Source organism: Rhea pennata, chromosome Z (assembly GCF_028389875.1).
Source record: "Rhea pennata isolate bPtePen1 chromosome Z, bPtePen1.pri, whole genome shotgun sequence".
Classification (NCBI taxonomy): domain Eukaryota; kingdom Metazoa; phylum Chordata; class Aves; order Rheiformes; family Rheidae; genus Rhea; species Rhea pennata.
The window spans coordinates 13,577,912-13,597,169 of NC_084702.1; positions in this window are offsets into that span (position 1 = coordinate 13,577,912).

Here is a 19,258-nt window from a genome sequence, read left to right on the forward strand (position 1 = left end):
TAACAATGTCAATGAAATTTAATTGAAGAATTTCCGGACAGCTCTATTCAGATTAACACAGCACTTGCGGTAACATTCCCAGAACAGCACTGCAGGCAACTTCAGCCCCATACTCTAGAATATGTATTCCTCTTTCAAGCTGGTCAAACCTTAGATGACAAGAATATACCATGTTTAATTAACTGTTGTTCTATTTTTTTATTATTATTATTATTATGATTTTTTACATTTGTTTTCTCTGCACCATATATCAACATTAAAATAGCTCCCTGGAGGAACACAACTCAACTCCAGTTTACTGCTTTTCATTAACATTAATGCTTCTCTGCTCAGTTCTACTGACATCTCACTGCCTCCTTGTCAGACTTCCATACACATTTATTACCATTTGAGGTTTGCTATTTGATTTGATTACTTCAAAGTTTTGAGTCCTAGGAATAATCCTCTTGCAAATAGTTTGTGTAATGATACTCTCACCTATTAGATCTTTGGTATTAGATGCCAGAAACTGCATTTAAAACAGTATTAGCCATATGACATGCTCATGCGGAGAATAACAAGTTGATAAATGTGACAGAGGACCATAGTACCGGGAAGAAGGCTCTAAGAACTGTTCTTGCTGAAATGATATACTATGCTGCAATATTTGATGTAAGAGATCTGCTGCTTCTCCAAATAGGTTAGCCACTTACACTAATAGTCATACATTCCTAGGAGGATCCATGCACATATTCTGCACTAATATATATCATTCTTGTCACTAGAACTTCAGTCTCACTATAAAGCACAGAATGGAGAGATCTACCTAAGATTCTCATATGACTCTTTCCAATGTAAGTGCCTTCTAGCTTCTGCTTCCTCTGTAAGCAGCATTAAGAAATAAATTATCCTCCTCCTTCTTGCACACAATTATTTAAAGTATCTGATAGCTTACATTTTTTATTCCCAGTCCTTTATATGTACTTCCTCAGTTCACTCCTTGCTTCTTCGTCTATGTCAGTCTGAAAAATGAACATTCTGAAAGAGCTGGATGCTGATCTTACTAACCTGCATTTAACCTATAGATACAACATTTCCTAGGGACTACCTGAATTTCTGACCCAATACTGTAACAGTCAAAGCTTGACACTGGTCGTAGAGTCTCTTAGCTCAGGTACAATCTAAGAAGAACCAACCTTTTTAACTAAACAATCAGAAAAAGAAATTGTTTATTACAGTAACAGGAGTATCTGTACCAGTTTCAGAGTCAATTGTACAATAAAATTTAAAATAATTTCATACAAAGATACTCTTTTCAAGCCTGCCATAATGACATTTTCTTCACAGAACAAAATTCACTCTGACTCTATTCAGATCTCACAGGACATTCATCATGCTGGTAACTCTCTAAGATGTTTAAATAACATCTAAATAATATGTTAAAGTGTTTAAATAACTAGAGATTAGATTACTGGTAATTTACTGTAAAATTTAGAGGAAAGAGAGATTTGTTGATTCTGCTAAATATAAATATTCTCCTTGTTTCTTATCTGTTGTTTCCATCTCCTTCTCAAATAAAAAGTATAATTCAGCTACAGATGTTTTGCTGAGGTTAGCTGTGAGTAAATATGTTATTTTGTTTCAAGATTTCTATTTAATTGACTGATAAGCTCTCAAATGATAAGACTAATTACATAGAAATGTAAATCCTGCTTTCCAGTAATAAATTTTCATCTATCACTACAAGAGCTGGCTTTACTTGTCAGTCTCTAAACAAACCTCCAGGCAACTTTGGAACTGTTTTTCCAAGACATCACTAGAAATAGGATTTAGGAATGTTAACAGTTGAGAAAGTACATTCAAGCACAATACAAAGGCCCACATCTTAAGTTTACTGTAGTCAGTAGGGGAAATTTCTAGTTTTGCTTCAAAGATTGCCTCTTACTTTCCTATCAATTAATTCCTCTCACTGTTTTTCGGGAGGCTAATTCAGTCCTGCTTTCACAGACTTGATACATCAGTCTCTCTCTTTTCGGGGAGCACTTAAATAAAGGTTATGCCCTATGGTTGCAGAATCACAGGTGAAGAATACGAGTCTGTGTCTTCCAACTCTGAAAAAAATGAATTATGATAAATGCCCAATAGCTTTTCATATCTCTTCTACTGCTAGGTGCCCTCTTAGCATTTCTCTTGGCAGCTTAAAACAGAAGGATCCTGCATGATGGGCATGTATCAGCTTTCAGGACAGATTACTAAAGAGCAAACCTCACTTGGCGCATTCTGTCCCATCTGCCTTATCTATGTCAAAGTGACCACTCAGTTCTCAAAAAGGCATTTCAACTAGGAGGACTAAAACTCAATTCCATAACTGTGCAGATGATAAACATAGGCTGCATTAACCTTCTTCTTTCAGTCTTTTAAATGAATTATTGCTTTCATATGTAACATTAGAAAATGAAGACAGTAATGTGGGATATTCTAATGTTTCCAGAAATGACCCTTGACTCCTTTGATGGGTGTTGCACTTGTTTCAAATTAGTGTTTAAAATCACAGATGAAGAATGGTTGACGAAGTGGGCTAGAGCAGAGCTCTTCAACAGCAGCATATTTTTTGGCTAGTTATTATTGTTTTAAGAAATTGTTAAAAGCACAAGGAGAATACTTGTTTGGTTACAGACAAGAATAGTCATGGAAAGTGATTTAAAGGCAATTCAGGTCAACAGTAGAGAGACACAAGTCAGGTGTTGACTATAGTCCTACTCATATAAGAATTTTATTCTCTATGATTCTCTATGAGCTTCTGTAACTGGAAAACTTTAGTGAAAAGTTGCTATGAAGAGCGGAGAGGAAGGAAAAAAAAGTGAATGTTTTCTGAGTTTAGGGTAGAAGACATCAAGACCTCTAATAAAACAGCTTACATGATAACATGAGTCGTCCCTTTCAAGTCCAAAAGTGAAAGGTGAGAGAAATTTTTGCCTGCATCAAGACAAAAATCTTATTCTTTTATAGGAAATATTTAGAAGATAATATAAAAATACCTTTGATTAATGTTAATCATGTCATCTAACAAACTTCAGGTGTGAAGAGAATATTCAGAGCACATGAATATCTGGAAAATGAAGGTCTTGTACAGACTGAAAATATTCTAGATCAGTTACTTTGGAATCTTATTTGTACTTTTTTTTTTTCTTTCTTAGTCTCTCCACTTCTGCTTTGCCACTCCAGACTTAAATTGGTATTTGAAGTCTTTCATAGGCCAATGTGACATATTCATGGCAAAAAAATTTACATGAAGCAACAAACCAAAAATCAGAGATAAGATGACACACAACCAGTCAGGCCCACTTTTTCACGAGAAAGGTACACGTTATAGATAAAACAGGTATATACCAATATCCAGGACTTTCGTTTCATCTGTCAGTAACTCAACTGTCTGAAACTTGTCTCAGTGCTATTTGTCAACTTGAAATTAGAAATTAAGTGATATTTTGACACAAGAAGGGAGGAAAACAACATGAATTAGGGGGAATATATACACTAAAACATCCTGTGCCTTCAACTCCACAATTGTCCCTGGTTCCTAGTTGACATAGGACATTTGCTCAAAATTATTATCATGTAGCTACCCTCATACTGTCAATAATATTGATCTTGGTCAATAATCTCAGAAGCATTTTAAATTCAGAAGTATGACTTAGTAGAATTCTTTTAAAGAACTTTTTAAAACAGTGCTTGATCCAACCAAGATACTATTTTCTGTCTCTGTTGGACAGAATATTGTCAGGATGCAAAGTTCAGTATCAAGTTCTTGGGCTGACTACTGACTTTAAATAGATATCTGGATATTTGTAGATGGAGACACGAACAAAGACTTGGCAGCTTCAAAATAGCAGTAGAACTTTCAGTAGAGCAGCTAGATTGCTTTCTTTTTGTGTTTTTTTTTTTTTTTGATTTTATGATTAAAGAAAATTTATTTTCTCTAAGAAAATGTTTCTTCTGACAAATGCCACATCAAAGGATCAGTGAAAAAGAATACATTCACACAAACTGTTTTTCACTCTGAGATGTCTGTTCTTGAACTTAGAAGTGGAAAATATACGCCAGAGGGAAAACCACTAAAACTGTAGTATCAAAGTGATGAAAATTCCCAGTCAAAAGTTACAGTAATATAGAGGGCGAAACAAAAAAAAAAAAAAATATGCAAAGGCAAATTTATTTTGAAAGAAAGCATATTTCTTGTTATGAATTAGATTATCTTCCTTAGGCGTATATTTTAATCGAAAAAGAAAAAAATTTTAAAAAGCCTATGTATGAACTCATATACTACATTTTAACATAAACCCTTTTTTCATCATTTTATTATGTTTTATAATTCTTTTTGACTTAGAAAGTGAACAGCAAAATTCCATCATTCCCCCAGTACCATAGAAAATCTTGAACTGATCATGCTGCCGGATACAACAGCTCTACTTCAAACTCCCTTTCAGTAGCTTTGAAACACTTTTGAATATTACTTTTATCCTTAGCCCTATAATACTATGCAAAAAGCTATGCAGCCATAAGAATAGCACAGATTTGGTTAAACATCCTAGTTTCTGCCATATTAACAATCCATCTTTCAGCCACTACTTCCACATCAGCAGTGGGATGCATCTCAAAAGTGTTTATGTAGCTCTCCAAAATGAATTATTTGGAACAGATGGTCATGATTTCAAGGAAGCTTTTATGTTCGAAGTAGCACATATACACATGAGAATCAAAAGACATGAAATATGAAGGATGATGGTGCTTCTTTTATGAACTAATTTGCTGTCAGTTTTCTGTCTATTAGAAAATTTGTCTGGATGAAGTTGTTTGAATGATTCTCTAAGCGAGACCTTTAAACTGTGCCTAAGGAAAGGCAAGTTGTATCAGAGTGAGATGGCAAGCATCATTTTTGAACCCCTGAAGATGGGTTGAATGCAGTTTTCCAGATAATTCATTTCAGTTCCTCCGAGGAAATCATCTCATACAAGAGCATGTCCTTAAACCAGCTTCTCAGCTCAAGAGACTGTTTTACAATCTCATACCTTTGCTAGTTGAAATTATTCTATTTAATATCTAGCCAAATTTTACTCATCACTAATGCATATCATTTGTGTCAGCGTTTTCTCGTTAGAGAGGTAGACATTTTCTTTCGTTAACATTTGTCTTCCTAATCTTCCTAATCTTCTCTTCTTTCTCTCATTGTCATTTTTGGAGGAGCAACAGTCCTAATTCCAAGCCTTTTTTTTTTTTTTTTGACTAGGCTGAACAAGCTAATTGTGAACATAGGGAGGCTTAATTGATGATAAAAAGCAAAATATCGATTAAATCCTCAAATTGCCTGAGGTTATGCTCAGTTTCCAAAGATCTTTGTAATTTTATACACATTAACTTCTCTTTTTAAAAGACCAGATCAATCTATTGGTTTAAAATAGAAAACGTTGAACCATTTCTTTAACTTGAAGAAAAAAGGAAAACTGATGTATTCTCTCCCACAGCAGCCCATTTGCCTGTAGCGATTTCAGACATTCAGCAGAAACCTTGTAAACAGGATGCCTACAGTGGGAAAACCAACCAACTAACTGAACTAAAGTGGAACAGCTGCTGAGTGTCATTATAATTCTACAGGTCTCAGAAGTGTTTCTTGTTGCATATGTAAATGGGAGTCATAAGAAGAATTTCTCAAGCACTCTCTCAGTGGTCATAAATAGTTATTTTCAAAGTTATACTTACCAGCTGATCCTGTTACTTTGGTGCAGATCATGATTAAATCCAGATAATTAGCATGGAAATAGTCTTTGTTACAAAGTCTTTGCGTCACATGAGGTAGATTAAGAATCTTATTCATTTGTAGTTATTTAGTCTGCTATTTCATCCTGTTTTAATGACGTACAGAAGAAATGAGGGATTCTTTTTTTATCTTATGACTCAAAACTGAAAAAAGTTTATTTGAATAAATGCACATCTAGCGTTTACATTATACCTTATAGAGTATATAAAGTATTTAAATTCAGGTTGGAAGAAATCTCTGTATGAGAAACCTTCTGTTCCCAAAGGTTACCAAATGATCTTTGATTTTATACTAGTTTCCTGTTACTATTTTATTCCGAGAAAAGCAAATTATGCATTGTCACATTCTTTTTTTAAAACTAAATTTCTGTGAGTCAGCACAAGTATCGTTTATCGTTCTAAACCTGTTTTCTAGACCTAAATCTGGATCTCAAACTTATGCTAAATCTTTAGTGAGTTCTACTTAACATAAATCCAACAGTAGCTTGAACATGTTGTCGATTTAAACATGCTTTTTAGTTTTAAAGAATCAAATTAGAAGGAGATCTGAAACAAATTGTATATGTTTTACAGTGTCTCTTAGGACACTCAGCATGAACTTAATCCAATTATTCAGACATGAAGCTATTTCTCTATGATGATGAGCAAACAAATTTCCCCACCAATGATGACTTTGAGCAAAATCTGGTATTTTGACGAGGTTAATACACTTCAAGAAATGTCTTCAAATTAATTTTATTCTTATTTAATAAAAATGCTGCTAGTGGCATAAAAAGTTAATTCTATGATCTCAGGCACACTTCAGAGTTCCGGGTTACTAAGATTGCAATACTCAGGTGTTGATACTGTGAAATATTAAAGACTTATAACTACAGGACCCTCTCTGAGGAGCAAGATAGGGAGAAATGGGATCCACTTACCACACTATCAAAAAAATCACTGCTAAAAGATTGTTCAACTTGGTAAGAAGACTTTCAACCTAGGAATGACAAGGGAGAGAGATAATCATCCACAGTCAATTGAGGAAATGGTGGATGAGGATGGAAAGTGAGGAGTGCAGGAGGATGAGTACAAGAAAGATCTTCAGAAGAGCAACACAGGACTATAAACCTCAACAAATGCACAGGAATATAGAAATGAACAGGAGGAATTGAATGCTGTGTGTGGTCACATATCTGCAGCATCATTGGGAGCACTGGGATATGCTGAACAGCTCTCGCAGAGCTGAAGTGTTGTGACAGACCAGCCTTTCAGTAGAGGGAGGCAGGGATGATTATGAGGGGATGGCTCTGCCCATGGGAGAGCAGCTCAGATGTGTGGGGCTCCTCCATGGGATGGACAAGAAGTTAGATGAGGTCTTGTTGGTCAAGTCAGAGGAGAAGACAGTGAGATAGGAGATACCACAAGGGGGAATGTGTTACCAACCACTTCATCAGGGGGGATGTGGATGCAATCTTTTTTAAATGAAGTAAGGATATCTCTGGGTCACCAACCCTGGTGGGTGGACTTCACATGAGGGGACTTCAATGTCCCTGAGAGCTCAACCCCTCATCCTCTCCTCTCAGGGTAAGGGCTCCAGCCCCAACAACCTTGGGACCTTCTTGAACCTGCTCTGGTATGTGGATGTTTCTCCTGCATTTGTCTCACAGAGGAGGTGGAGTCCAGCTGGAGTGTGATGAGGCCAAGCAGAGCGGACAATCTGCCCTGCCCTGCCCTGACTTGGGTTCATGCCCGTGCTTGCATCGCTAAGGACACTGCTGCCATTTGAACCGTCTGGCGCACAGCTGCCCCTGTTCCACTTGCTGCCAGCAGGGCTAGGGCTTCTTTGCAGAGCTGCTGCTGGCCCTGGCTGAGGTCACTGCCAGGGCTCTGCCATTGCAAGACAGGGTGGGCACTTGATCATGCTGGCTGTCATGGAGCCCTGATGACCCTTTCTTCACACCTGCCTATGACCTTCTGGATGACAGCCCTGCACACATGCCAACGAGTTCCCCTCATTTCATGTGTCTGTAAACTTCATGAGTGTGTGCCTCTTTCCCTGCTGCAGGTCATTGGTAGAGAAGTTAAACAGGACATGTCCCAGGACAGAGCCCTCTAGTCTGTACTGGTCCACTTGTTACTTGTCTCCAGGTATAGCACAACCCATTAACACTACCGTTCTCATTCAACCACTTTTTCACCTGTCTGGTTTTCCACACATCTAGACTGTAATATCTGGCAGACAGTGTCAATATACTTGCTAAAGTCAAGGAAAATTACATTCATTGCTCTCCCTTTATCATATTGGTCAGGCATGATTTACCCTGAGCAAATACATCCTGACTGTTTCCAATCGCCTTCTTTCGCTTCATGTGCCCGGATATATGTTTCAAGAGGATCTGCTCCGCTATTTCTGCAAGGATTTGAGTGAAGCTGACTGACTTGTATTTCCTGAGGTCATTTCTTTGGCCTTTATGAAGATGAGTGTGATGTTTGCCCTACTCTAGTTTTGTGGAATCTCCCTCAGTCTACATGACTTTTCAGAGATAACACAGATCAATCTTGCAAGGACCAAGGAAGCTCCCTCTGCACCCCAGAGACAGCCTGGCAAGTGTCATAGGCTTGTCTGGGTCAGATTTTCAGGAATACTCCCTGATTCAACCTTCGTCCACTACTAATTGTTCCTCTCCTGCTTGAACCTTTGCATTAAGCACAGAGCTTGGGGGGATCTTGATAGTGAGAACTGAGGCAAAAAAGTCAGTGATTACCTCAGCCTCACCCATGTCTGCTGTCACTGTGTCACCAACCCCCTTTATCAATGGGCTGATATTTTCGTTGTTCACCCTTTTATTACTACTGTAGCACTAGAAGTGCTTCCTATTGCCTTTGACATCCATTGCAATTCCCCATCTACGCTTTGACTTTCCTGATACCATTGCTGCATACCTAAATAATATTTCTAAATTTCTCCATTGCAGCTGATCCCTGTTTTTATACCCTTTGCTACCTTTTTACACTGGAACTCTGCTATGAGTTCCCTGCTTAGTCAAGCTGGCATCCTGATATGTCTGCTTGTTTCCTTGAGATCTGAGATGGATCATAGCTGTGCTTGCAGGATCTTGTCCTTAAAGGCCTGCCACCTTTTCTGAATTCCTTTGCCTTTTGGAGCTGCCCCCCATGGATGCCACCTATAAGTTTTCTGAATAAGGCTGATGCTGAAATCCTGGGTCTGTACTCCTACAGTTGCCTTGTTTCATGGTCATTATGTCATGATTGCTGCTGATATCACAGCCCTTCCCAAGGTTCATTTCTACTTGAATTATTCTATGATCCTATGGCTACAAGAGCCAGGTGCTCATCTGTGTGACACAGAAAAGGCAAACAATTAAATAACTTCAGTAATTTCTTTCTGGAAAAGGGTAAGCCAACAGCTAATTGTTCATTCTCTTTAGGAGATTTTAAAAAGCTGTGTTTTGCACAGACAAAATTTGTAGGAGTTAGATTTGAATTCAGATATGTGCCACTTGAAACAAACTTCTATTTTTTTTTCTTTACTTTTCAAAGCTGTCACTGTGTTGAGAAACAAAGACTTGATATTACTGCACAGTATTTTTCTGGTATTTTATTAAGTTTTACATTGTACAAATATAATAATATCTGGAGTATACTATTGTTTTCCTCTTTCAGAGAGAAAAAATCTAAATGAACTATTAAAATGTGAGGTATTTCACAAGACATTCACTCTGCCTGGTTCTGGCCCAGAATTCATGAAATATAAGTTTACTTCCTACCCTTGTGTTGGTTAGGTAATTTCCAAGTCTATATTTTAGCCATGAATACAGAAATGAAGACAGCACTCCCTCCCTTATGGCAGCCCCATAAACACAATTTTTGGCATGCCTAAGCCTTGTACTGCTGTGACAGTGCAGGGTCTCAGGACATCTCTGGCTTTGTCTTGGCCGGAGCTATTTTAGCTTGCTTGTCCGTGATAGCTGCTGCCTAGTAGGCAAAGAGGTTTTTAGCTTTTCTTTAATATATAAAGATAACAGCAATTGTTCTGTGTTGACTGAACTGTCAATGACTATAGGGTAAAACGTGGTATGGCAGAGTCTGAAGACAAGGTAATACCAGAGGTCCTGCCTTTAAGCACAAGCTACAGTGGTCACTAGGGGAAAATTACCTCATATTTTTCAGATAAAATTAGTTTTAGAGACAACAAAAGGAATATACAAACTGAAAAACCAGGAATAGTTGTGGGGGGAAGCATGTAAGCAGACTTTGCTAAGAAAATGTATAAAAATAAACCCAAGAGGGATGAAGACAGAAGAGAAAAACTCTCATCATTAAAATCACACTTTACTCAGCAAGGAACCAAGAAGGCTGACAACTTCTCAGAAGCTCACTCTGCCTTAGGACCATGGGGAGAACTTAAAGGTCAAGTATAACAGCATGCAAAAGTTTTACAGAGCAGGAGTATTTTCCTTTTAACTGTAGTATTGCTGAAGAGATTTGTTTGCTATTAATTAGATAATTTACACTGCAAATGTTAGTATTATAACTGGGCTAGCATAAATAATGACAGTTTAGTTAACTGTCATGCTACTAAAACTTTGAATTAGACTAACAATAAACTTTTGTCTTCACATGAAAGGTATATTCCTTTTCTTGCCTGTGACAGGATTTTAAGAGTAACATTTTGACAGATTTTAAATACTGCCAGGAGGGACTGTCTACTCTGATTCTTGCGTAGTGCCTTAGGTGTAAGTTGTGTACGCTTTTTGATAAGCTCACCTATGAGATGTAAGCATCATCAAAATGAAAATAATGCATAATAAATCAGAGGGACTATAGTTCAGAACACACACACACATGTAAATGTAAAGAGATATACTGTAGAAAAGACCTGGAACATAGAGGAGTGCAGTTCAGTTCTAAATCTATTTCTGTAACTTCACGATAGGGAAAAAATACACATATTAATTTCCATTCAGAACTTTTAGAAGGTTTCTTAAGATTCTACACTGAGAAATCATACTAATTCCACATAGTCACCTTTGTATCTTGTCATCTTTAGCTGGAACTGAACCTTATAAAAGGTGCTAACAAATTGATAACACTTTAAGCAGAAGTGATTTGTATTTGGAGTTTAGTCAACAAACTTCTCACAAAGGAAAAGTCAAAATAGAAGTAAAAAAGACAATGAGATATTTGTAAACTGTAAGAATCTTTAGGATTAAATATCAAATATGGCAAACGTGCAGGTGTTGAACCTATTAGCCCAGTAGATCCAAGTGTATGATCACAGAATCACAGAATCAGTAAGGTTGGAAGGGACCTCTGGAGATCATCTAGTCCAACCCCCCTACTCAAGCAGGGTCACCTAGAGCATGCTAGACAGGGTTGCAGCCAGGCGGGCCTTGAAGAGCTCCAGAGAAGGAGACTCCACAACCTCTCTGGGCAACCTGGTCCAGTGCTCCGTCACTCTCACAGGGAAGAAATTCCCCCTCACGCTCAGGCAGAACTCCCTGTGGGTCAGTTTGTGCCTGTTGCTTCTTGTCCTGTCACATGGGACAGCTGGAAAGAGTTTGTCCCCATCCCCTCGGTATTATTACCGCTTTTATTTAATTCTATTTCTTTTAATTAAAACACTTCAGCTTGCTAGCTGCAAGGGCTAGGAGGACTGTGATAACTTCCTTCACATTTGAAGTTATGTGCTCCTCCAAGCCAGGCTCTTCCATCTTTTCATGAAAGGTAGCTCACACCTAAATATAAAGCATTCTGTTATGCAATTCAGGGAGAGTGTATTCCAGCAAACAATATATTTGCAAGAAGAAATACAATCTACAAGAAGTACAATGCAACAAGAAATATTTCCACTTAATAAGTTCTCAGTTCAAGGAATAGATAAACTTTATTTCAGAGCTTTAACTTCTGAATGTTCTTCTTCAGATTAATAAAATGATATGTTTGAACCAAAACTGTGTTTTCAGTTCAATCACTGTGCTAGGCAGGAAGCAAAACATTCACACGGATTTTCTTCTTTACTCCTTGTCATGATAGCACAATTAGAGTCACCTTATGCCTCAGATTTACTAGTCAAGTTAGGGAGGAAACAATGGTTCTTTGAATACAAACTCTGAGTCTCCAGTTTCTTTCCTGATAACTCCCTGGTAAATGAAGAAAATAATGCATTACTGATAGTCCAAGACCTAGACAGTATGGTAGTATCAGACTACTTTACCTTGCAAGAATGTCAGCCATTTAAAATACTGCTAATTGCACAGTAATGATTTCTCATTAAGCAGGCCATAATTCAGCACATTGTCTGTATTTTGAGATTTGCCTATTCAAATCACTTGTTATAATTATAAATATAGCTTGAATATGGTTCTATGTTGTCTTTTATTAAAGATGTCAAGTCCATCTTGGTACATTGAGCAAAACTCACAAAAGTTTGTTTAGCTTTTTTTTTTTGTTTGTTTCCGTCTTTAAAATATACATCAGCCAACAATGACAAATGACTGGATGAACTCTTCCTGAAATAGGATAAACAAGGAAAAAAGAAAGAAGAATGTTTGACCAAGTAGAGACCTTCTGCTTCTTTCTGCACTTCATATGCAACTGCGCTGTAGGAACTTTCTGTTGTGTGTTGGAAACAACTTTATGATGGAGATTTAGCAGTTATCTCAAGGAACGCATTGTTAAATGTCCACAGTTGCCTTTACTCTATGCCAATATCAGTTACTGCGTGCATTATTTACTCCTTTTTTTTTCCAAATAGCTGTGTTTTGGGGAGTGTTTGTTTGTTTTCTATTGTTGTTGTTATTGTTATTATTATTTTCCTGTACAGCTTTGGTATGAAGACAAAAAGCACTTAGCTTTATAGGCTAGTTATCTAGAGCTTCTAATGGGCAGATGACTCAGTAACAACCGTCTTACCTTGTGACACTTCTTTCTACAGTAAAGGAACACAAGTAGATTGTTTTAAAACTATCCTCTATTTCTGGGGACACACATGTTAATATCAATCAGTTTAAGTAGGAGCAGTCAGCATGGATTCCCTAAGGGGACATCTTGCTTAACCAACCTGATAGCCTTCTATGATGGAATGACTGGCTGGGTAGATGACGGGAAGGCAGTGGACGTTGTGTACTTTGACTTCAGCAAGGCTTTTGACACTGTCTCCCATAACATCCTCTTAGACAAGCTCAGGAAGTGAGTGTTAGACAAGTGGACAGTGAGGTGGATTAAGAACTGGCTTAAAGGCAGAGCTGAGGGGGTCATCACCAGTGGCGTGGCATCTAGCTGGAGGCCTGTGATTAGTGGAGTTCTCCAAGGCTCAGTACTGGGTCGCATCCTGTTCAATGTCTTCATCAGTGACCTGGATGAGGGGACAGAGTACCTCCTTAACAAGTTTGTTGATGATCCCATGCTGGGAAGAGTGGCTGACACACCTGAGGGCTGTGCTGCCATTCAGAGAGACCTGGACAGGCTGGGGAGCCTCATGGCCTGAGACGAACCTCAAGAGGTTCAACAAGGGCAAGTGAGGAATCCTTCACCTAGGAAGAAATAACCCCATGCACCAGCACAAGCTGGGGGCTGACATTCTGGAAAGCAGCTCTGCAGAGAAGGACCTGGGAGTGTTGGTGGATGACAAGTTGACCAGGAGCAAGCAAGGTGTCCCTGTGGCCAGGAAGGCCAATGGTATCTGGGGTGCATTAGGATGAGTGTTGGCAGCAGGTCGAGGGAGGTGATCCTGCCCCTCTATGCAGCCCTGGGGAGGCTTCATCACAAGTCCTGTGTCAGGTTCTGGGCTCCCCAGGACAAGAGAGACATGGAGCTACTGGAGAGAGTCCAGCGTAGGGCTACGAAGATGATCAGAGGGCTGGAGCATCTGCCCTGTGAGGAACGGCTGTGAGAGCTGGGCCTCTTCAGCCTGGGGAAGAGAAGACTGAGGGGGGATCTTATCAAAGTGTATAAGCACCTGATGGGAGGGTGTCAAGGGGATGGGGACAAACTCTTTTCAGTTGTCCCATGTGACACGACAAGAGGCAATGGGCAGAAACTGAAGCACAGGAAGTTCCACCTGACCCTGTGGAGGAATTTCTTCCCTGTGCAAGTGACAGAGCACTGGACCAGGTTGCCCAGAGAGGTTGTGGAGTCTCCTTCTGTGGAGCTCTTCAAGGCCTGCCTGGTTGCAACCCTGTCTAGCATGTTCTAAGTGGCCCTGCTTGAGTGGGGTGAGGGGGGTGGGGGGGTAGACTGGGTGATCCAGAGGTCCCTTCCAACCTCAACCATTCTGTGATTCTATGATTCTGTAACTTTCAGTTGGTAAATTTCAGACCATTTTTATACATGTTAGACCCCTAATATGCCTGAGCTGAGCAGGTTAAAAACTTACATTACAGCATTCTTTCCCTGACTTACATGCCTACTTTAACAAATTTCTTTCCCACTCCTTTACAGAGTTAAAAAAAGACTCTCCCCCAGAATCTGTGTCTTGAGCTAAGTGTATCCTTCTACCCACTTGCTCTGACTCTCACTAGAGGTAAAACTAGAAGTGATCTTGCAGACCATGTCTCAGTTTCTTTCCTCATTGATCATTTCCACATAAAGGTTCTCTAAACTTACTTTCTTTGTCTTAGTTCTCAGTTACATGGACTAAATACTTTATACTACACAATTTCATAATATTCTTATCATTCCATTCACCAAGGTCATCCACTTCCAGCAGTAGGGCACTGTACATCCTCTGTATCAGTGACATCTGCTAATTTTATATCTTTTAGAAGTTTCCCAATGTCTTTGCCATTTTGTGACAAAGATATTTGTCAACAAGATTACCTGTAAGACTGATATTCAAACTAGCCATCCTCTCTCTAATTAGTTTCATCCTGCATCACATAAAATGTTCAGGTGGGTTAAACATAGTATATTTTCTATTTGAACTCAGATTGTCTTGAGTCTTCCATCTTCAAGTAGTATTCCACATTTTCATCAAATTTTGCTCCCTTCCAACAGTGACATATCCAAAACCTGGTCAGAAGTTCACCTTACTTTCTAAAAAATTTCAGCTCTCTGTGTCTTAAAGTGTAGTGATTCCTTTTAACTCTCCTCTCTGTCCCCTCTCCCCCCGCCAAAGAAAGACTGTCATCCGATAACTACAAAAGAAAATGTTGGATTCACCTGATTCTGGGAATCAGTTTTAGTGTAATACGACTTTCATCACCCAGGTGCTGCAGTGCATCATGTTCTTTTTGTGACAGTTTGGTGACTAAATTGAATAAGGAAATTTGGAAAAGTTTACTCTTCTTGGCTGCAGCACACATTATCTCAGGAGGATTTATGTTAAGCTTTCTACTCTCAATATAATGTCTTAATTTTCCAAAAACATTCACTGAGTGTGAATGCGACCATCTCGGAAAGGCAACATTTGTGTCATGCTAAGGTGGTTTTAAATGCAAGGTATCAGAAGTTTTGTCCTTTTTGTTTCATAGAAGACTAAAAAATAGTAGGAAATAGATTTAGAGGTACTAAAACAATAGCTAGATATAAGCAGTTCATTTCAGTCATGACTAAAAAAGCATCAATTTTGCAGCTACTTTGTTTATTTGTTTGTTTGTTTGTCTTTAATTTTCAAGAGATTAAAATTAAAAATAAGAGACAAAAAAATTAATAATAATAAAATAAAAATAATAATAAAAATAAAATTAATGGACAAAAACGGAACAACATCTCGAGTCCCATAAGATTTCACAGCAGCCCTGGTAGGTATAGCTTTTATTTAATAATCGACATAGTTCTACATTTCAGTACTTCATATTATTTAGCAGTTATATTATATTAAGCATTCTAATAGGTCTTATGTTCAAAATGTAATTTTGAAATATTAAACTTTCTGAAAGAACTCAAGTTCCACTTCTCAATATTTTTTTTCCCCCGTCTCTTAGAACATATTACTCAGTGTTACACCTATGGCTATTGTAACTCTGACATCTGGCTTTAAATGTTGCCATTAGCCAGTTGTCATCAGAGGAAAGCCATTCACATTAAACTATTTTGGAAATTGATGTGGATCTTTTCTCCAAAAACTATTGCCTAATACTCTTAATTTACTAAAAAGCCTGAATACGGAAAGAAAGAGTTTATTTTATTTTATTTATTTATTTATTTGTGAGAATCACAACAGATTAACAAAGCAGCCATTCATCTTTTTTTCTTCTGAATACACATGGTTCTTTTTTCTCTTACAGTGAAGGTAGATTCAGGGCCTTACACAGTATGAAGATTCTTTTGTTCCTTGTATTTATAATGATATATGAGACTCACATTTTGAAAAGGTGAGGTGTGAAGTTCTTGCTTGAATTGTATCCATGAAGATTTCTTTGTGGTTGGCAAAGAAAAGAGAATCACAGAAGTACTACACTCTGGCCATAGAAAATTCTAGTTAAATATTTATTTGGCAGAATATAGTTGCTGCACATCCTCAGGAAGTTGTCTTGAATGGGGATACCCTGACCTGCTTCTGTTGATCAGAGGACTGGAAAGGGTGTCAAAGTACTGACTAGGCTAGTGCATACGTGCCTGGGCAGGACCAGCTATATCCAAGTCATTGCAGACAGATAGATGTGAAACCTACCTTTGAATATTTCTGGTGATGGAGAGGATATAACCTTTTATGCAAAATTTCATCAGTTCTTACCATGGAATATTTTCCCTAAAGTATAGTATAAATGATCCTCATTACAGTTTAAGCTTTCTTCTCTCATCTCCCGTGTAGATTAGCCTTTCTTTCTTCTTAAAATTGCTTTTTAAATGTATAAAGATAGCTAATATCCTCTTCTTCCCCCTTCTAGTTGTTTTATATATACACACATAAATATATATATATATATAAAATCCAAACAATTTCATCTCATGTGAACATTTTTAAAGGCTGTATATTTCAGATCCCCGTTCATTTGCATTTCTCTCTTCTATTTTTTTCTTATTTTTTACAATCCTGAATAAAATATTTTAGTTCAAAGAATGATATTTCCAGTGAAACGCAGAAACCTTGAGATACTATGATTCTATACAATACTGTTGTAATAAAGTTCTCTCCTGGATTCTGTTTTCTCTGATCACAGACTTTTGCAGAACAATTTCTGACATTTTTCTGTTTTGTTTCCCAGATTTTTTGGCAGAACACTGTGGGTGTTTTCAAGTGTACTTTTAGGTTTAATTATTTTTTACATTAAGCATTTTTGTGGATTTAATTGTTCTATTTTTTTTTTCATTGTTAATTTAAGGAACAAAAACACAGTAATTTGTTATTCCTTTGTGGTTTTTCAGTTATAATTCTTTACTCTCTATGATTTCCAGAGAGAAGAACGATCTTGTTAACCAAATCTGCAAACACAGAGAGAGGAAAAATACCTTCAAAATGTTTTATAACAGTACATATGAACAGCACCATGGCACTGAGCGACTCCAAATTAAAGAACCGAACATGACCTTAACTTCTATTTTCATTCACCTTGATAACTTTAACACATATGAACTCTTTCTGAAGGATCCTGGTTAACCAAACATTACTGAGCTTACATCTGTCCTCTTTCTAAGTTCCCTGATGTAGCTTATGAAGAAGTACCTAGCAGTGAGAGTTTGTAAGATTAAAATTTGAAGGAAAATGCTGATGCTACTAATTTGTTAATAAGTTTAAAAGCAGGCATAAATTTTGACTGATTTAGTAAAATTTCTTAACAGGTCTTAGAATTCAATGGGAATTTTGGGACATGCATTGTTAAATTTTACCTAAACTGCAGGCTAGAAGGTTTCTCCTGTTTTTCATGGGCCATGAAATGACAATGAATGTGCTTTTGTACAGCTCCTTGTATTTAGGAAAAAAAATTATATTTAATAAGTATTTAAAAACTCTTCTTCCTGTTTCACAGAGGAGAAAGCATGTACAAGGCAGAGCCTGAGGGACTTTTGCATTAACTCTTCTCCTCACTTCTCAAAAAACTATTTCCCTCATTCATATAAAGAGATTCCTTTCATCAAAATCACTGCCCTTACGGGAGCACAGCACCTGTGTCCTTGCTGCCTCTTGCAATGTGAAAACATACCCTCCTCTCATCAGGCCAGCTGACAGCAAAATCCGGAAGGAAGAGATGACACAAAACTCCTCACCCACCTTCAACAGCAATATGTCTGAGAAGGATTATTGGGATCTTTCCCTACATCTAGGAAATGTGAACAGTTGCCACTTAGAGGATGACCTGTGCAAATTAAACATTTTTGGGGGAGGCAGAAAACTTTGACTCTTCCAATGCATACATTTACTACCCTTAGAAACATTATTACATATTTTACAATCAAACCTCAAAACTTAATCAAAAATTTATAATTTTATATTGTTCAAAGTGGTCCAATACAGCCTTGACCACACAAGGGCTGTTGTTCAGCCAGAACTGTGATAGTTTTCTGGCTGTCAGTCTATGGCACCTGAATATGCAAGTATAATTGTGTCATTGCTTGAGCATGCCTTGGTTGAAACCTAATGCAAAACCCATCAAAGTTAATTGTCACTGCTGTCAAAAACTGCCCTTGATTTCCATGATTTTTAAGTATACACTGTATAGACCAACTTTTCTACTGCCAGAGGTGAGATTTATACACAGCAACTTGAAAGTCTTGCAGCAGGCAGAAGAGACCTGTGCATCACTGTGAAACTCTAAGTAGGGTTAGGGAGTAAGTTTGGAGTTGCATTTTAGTTGAGCACATTTATTAAAGGTCCTTAGCATATACAGACAAACTGTATCAACACAGAGAAGAAAAGAAGACAGGTATAGGTTTTCATAGATATGGACACCCTGAAGCATTGTCTGAAGTGTAATAAGCCTGAATAACTCGGGGAGTCTAGCCCTAAAACTACCACAAAATGTGCTTGTAATGTATCCTGTGCACTTTTTGGCCATCTTTTAAAACACTCTGATCTTCAGAATCAAGGAAGCTGGCAATGAATATATTGAAATTAAGAATGTGAACCCAACTTCTTACCCAGTTAATTTTACTTTAAGTTTCCATGGACTGATGGAAGAAGAGACTTTGCTTTATTTTTTGCAAAGGTATCCACTACTGTATCACTGTATGACTAAATATAAAATCTTCTTAAGTCACATTGTGTATTCAAAAATATTCCACAATAGAATAGACATAAATAGATATCCTTTTCTCTTTATAGGCTCCTAAGTAGTGTTCTAATTAAGAGAAAATTTATGTAAATCACATATAAGTTTACTTAAATGGTTTGGTTTAAATTAATCCTTAGTCCCATTTAAGAAGTTATTGAACTAGAACTTGACAAGATCACTAGACGGAGAGAAATGAGGAAGAGATGTCTTTGTTATTAGGACTGCTTATTTTGCCAGAATAAATATAATATAATAAATATAAATTTATATTAAATATAATTTACATAAAACAATAAAAAACAAACAAA